This window comes from Phalacrocorax carbo, chromosome 7, assembly GCF_963921805.1.
Source record: "Phalacrocorax carbo chromosome 7, bPhaCar2.1, whole genome shotgun sequence".
NCBI lineage: Eukaryota > Metazoa > Chordata > Aves > Suliformes > Phalacrocoracidae > Phalacrocorax > Phalacrocorax carbo.
The window spans coordinates 14276615-14281359 of NC_087519.1; positions in this window are offsets into that span (position 1 = coordinate 14276615).

Sequence of the window (4745 nt, forward strand, 5' to 3'; positions counted from 1 at the left end):
CCTCACCATGCTGACGTCCAGGGCCAGACTGGATGCTCTTCCAGCCCTGTGTGCAGCCAGCACCTGACCAGACACCCATGCAGAAAAACACTCAGGAGACCCAGCAGCCCCTGCCAGCCCTGTGCTGCAAGGCAGCACGGCAGGCTCAGTATCCCCACTGGCCTCCAGGCAGGCAGCTGGGACCAGCCTCACCTCCTACCCTCCTTGTACCCACAGGCTTCCACCAGCAGATATTTGCTGTACACCCCAAGCCATTCTCACAGGCGAAAGGCTTAATTTCCCCAGAAATACACAGAAAAGGATGTTTCTGCTTTGTACCCAAACTTGTTTGTACCAGAAGCTGAACACTCTGTGGGGGAAGGAGGAAAAAAAAGGTCATCGGATACCCCAACAGCATTTTAAAATACCGCACTGGGAAGACAGATCCTGTCCAGGCTTAGGAAATCCCAGCTCAGTGCCATCACTCCCTTATACCCTTATGGGTAGGGGTGACTAGGAGACTCAGTCACTCAGAAGGTCTCTGGCCCAGCTCCTGTGCCAGCAGGACAGATGCAGTGGTATGAACACTACTATGGCTTGAATTCCTCATTTATAAATTTTGTGTTATCAGAACTTTTTTCTTTTTGTTGTTTTTCTTTTTGTCCTTAAACCAGCTACCTCTTTCACCCACACGCAGATAAGCACATTAGGGTCTGTGCCCTTCCAAGCCCTTGAAAGGGACCAGTTTCCAAAACCCCAAAGGGAACAAAGAACCCTCCATTTTGGTGTTTTGTGAGCCTGGGGCACAGCTCCATGGTTCTGCAGGCCTTGCTTATGTGCAGATCATGATCACGTGCTGGGCACACAGAGCAGCTGATGTTTCCAGAGAAAGAGCCATGGCACATGGCCTTGCAGCTTTTTGTTCCCTAGGAGTTCCTTGAAAATGTCGTCTTCTTATTACAGTAATCGTCCTTGATCTACACGGAGTAACTTTGCTTATATTGACTCCCATTGTCTCCCTTTAGCCAGAAAATAGACAATCCAATGGCTATTGTTCAACCTGGAGATGTGCCAAGATTGGAAAGGGAGATAAGAGTATACGTGTTTGCAGCTGTTGTTTAGACTCTGAGCACATCCTGGACACAGTGAGAGTCCTGGAGAAAATAATAGTCCTTTCCCACACAAGGCTTAGCAGCAGTGTCACTGTCTGACAGGGATGCATGGGCAGAGCTGTTGAGCTCTTCACTGTCACCTGGAGGCTGAGTTCAGGCCTTGGTCCAGCCATGGACTCAAGGTCTCTCTTAGTCAGTGGATCTGCAGGCAGGAGCTGGGTTACTCTGCTGGAGAGTCAAACACAGTGGATGTGTTTCTGGTTTTCTCATTGTCCACAGAAACTGATGTGACTTAACCCCACCAGCCTAATGGCCACATAGAGAACCCTGAACTTGACTTTGAATGCTGAACTGAATTGATCCAGTTACATTCAAGTAGCACAAAAGAAAGAGTAGGTAGTATTCTCCATGGAGTTCACATACTGCTGGATATGGGAGCATCCTTCAAAGCCTCTCAGAGTAAACAGCACACAGGAAGTGCCTTCCAGCACACTGATGGTGCCAAGGAAATAAAAATTCAGTATTTTTAGTGATACCAGAAGAACAAAAAAAGCATCTTTCACTAGGAAAGTGACAGAAGCTTCTAGTGCGTTATCTTCATGTCTGAAAAATTAAACCTACTTACATGAAACTCAATAATGCAGCTGTGTCGTGCGGGAGTGGCAGGGGAAGATTTTGAAGAAGAAACTTCATCCTTGAAGGATTTTAATCTATGACAAAGGCCTTAATTCTGACACCTGATAAGTGTGTAGGTGCCCATAAGTTAAATCCAACAACAACAAAAAAAGGAAATTTCTTTGCCTTGATAGGAACGCATCAGCTCTAAGGAATTTGGCTTCGATAACAGCTGTACGTCAGATAGTGGGCACAGTTCTGACAGTGAAAAACCCAGACTTTCTTGCCTTAGTGATGTGAACTGTGTCACTGCTGTGTGGAATGGGATTAAAAACTCTTACAAAGAACAGCACAGAAAGTGAGGGTCTTTGGGAACCACACATGTTCAGACTGGTACATGATGCTAGTCCCAAGATGATAGGGATAAGCAGAGCCATGAGGTGAATGAGAAGCCTCTACCAAACAGTGTGAGCTATAGAAGTGTGTGATACATAATGTATATTTCATTAGTTTGAATTAAAAAAAAAAAAGGTATTTAGCTCATCTGACCAAGCTGCTTAAATACCCATATAGTTGTTAGCTAACCATGCAAAAAACAAAGGTTAGAGTAATGCCATTTGGGAGCTTTAAATAAAATGAACCAGGGTTGGATTAATTTAAAGGATAACATAGTACTAGGTCAACACTGAAAAATAAAAATGTTACCATTTAGTAAACAATCAAGGCTTTTCATAAAATCTAACCATACTGAAGGCAATGTACTTTTAACAATGTATTAGCAATTACTTAAAAAAAATTGTTAGTAGTAAATAATTTGTTAACACAGTATTACAATTCACTATGCTGATAGCATGTTTAATCTGAAATGGCAGTTCAGTCAGCAACAGTGGATAAAGTATAGGTCCTCTTAGTCTGGTCTCTGCTTTCAGATGAGTTTCAAAACACATCAGCACAGGACAAAAGGCTGTGATAACATCCTGCACAGGAGGTATGGTATGTGGAATATATGGAAAGGCAGTAACAAGTAACTGAACTCTGCTTTGTAATGTTATGATCCATTAATTGTGCAGTAACAACTGGCACATAAAAGAATTTGTTTGTGTGGCTTCATACTGACCCTAGAAAGCTGACCCTTTCCAAACTGGCTGCCATGTCCTCAGCAGCAAGGAGCTTCTTATAAGACAGCTTTTTTCCTTTACTCTTCCCAATGGAGCACAGGCAAGCTGACCCTTGGCTTCATATACTTTGAAGTTATCTTGAGATAAACACTCTGAAGGTAGTCGGTTTTCTAAAGCATTATTCTATGGAGCTGCTATAGAAACATTAATCACCAAGAATTGTGGCAAAACCAGTCATTTCTGCAATCATAAACCTACCATCCACACATGGCAAATACACCAGTTTATGGTGATGGGGATGCATGGATGAAAGTTGGTACCGTTCCGTTAATAAGGACACTGGGGAAAATGGAAGGTCTAACAGTGTGTCACAATTTGTTTGCTACCTCAAAAGTTATGTCTTTAAAATAAGTTTTCACTCTCACTAATTCACCAGCTGATCTCTTTTTAAATTGTAAGCTAATTTACTAATACTTCTGTGGGGAGACTAACCCAGCAAACACTGACTGGGCTTCTACTGATTAGTGCCAATCTCCAAAACAGGCAAAACCCCAGAAGGAAAAGATTATTTTGTCTAAAAGGCAAACAATTCAAGTAGGATGATCTCAACACTAGGAATCAGCAATGTCTAATTCTGTTATCCCTCAACATATGTTGGTTTTGGGGACATCACAAAGACTGGCTGATGAAAATGCATGTGTGGACTGAAAGTGCAGATGCTGGACTGAAATTAGGAGTTGCATGTGCGAATTCGGAAGTTGCAAAAGAGCCACCCAACTATACACCACATTATGTGCATGTTTGTGGTTGCATGTGCAAGTGTGGCATGGATATATTGCGCATTTGATATAAGCCAAAGCATACCCACAGCTCTGAAAAATTAATTAAAAAAGTAAAGGATACACTTTCTCTACCCATAAGTATTTCAGTGTTAGTGCAAAGAGCTCTCTGTGTTCTGAATATTTGTTTTTAAATCTTTTACAAAATAAATATGAAGCAGCAAGCTAAAACCAGATCTACCAGAAAGCCCAAGATCCTACTGCAGTGGATCACTACCTAACAGCCTGTTAGGTAGTGATGCAGTTCTTCCTGAAGTCTTGATCTGCTTGCACCTAACAGCTGTTTCAGTTGGTAGGAGTCTTAACTTCCATAATGCGAATAATAAGGAGAAAGTTGCAGGAATTACAAACAACAAACAGCCAAATTCCTGCAATTCCAGCAGGCATTTATCATGTAATGGAAAACTTTGCTGGATAGCTATTTATAGGCTGTTGGCCAAGAAGGACCTGAACAAAGCAGCAATTTCAAAGTCATGAGAATCAAATAAACTGGGAAGGGACTGTCCTTTGTCTTGCAGTAATTACATCTAAACTTCCTCCTAAACAATGTAACACATGAGAATGTGCTGTGTCAGCCAGTGAACTGTACACACCGTACCACCTAGAACCACCAAATCAGTGCTCTCATCTGCCTTTAAAACAGTGTTTTGTAAACACAGCTAGTTAAACCTTTTAGCATTCCTGCAGAGACTATTTCATCTGACACTCAAATTCAACAAACTATTGGACCCTATTCAGTCATGGTAGAGACAAGTTCTGGGGAGGAAACAGTGAAGGATGTCGTCTCCAACTGATAATATACAATGGTTCATGAAAATAAACTACTCCAAGCTGGAGTATAATCGGGGCAACAAAATTCTTAAGTTTACAAAAGTTTTGGAGACCAGCTCTTCAGCAGCCACATAGGTTCATGACCTTAGCTTTTATATTTCGTCTAAAAAACCCCATTGTGATCTCTCTGGAACAGTGCTCTCTACCAGGAGAGTGGGAGATCACCTTACCAGTAATTGCTGGAGATTAGAAAGCCTCCAACATCATCCCTCCTTCATGCAGTTATTCTGGCAGGACCTGCTGGTCAGACT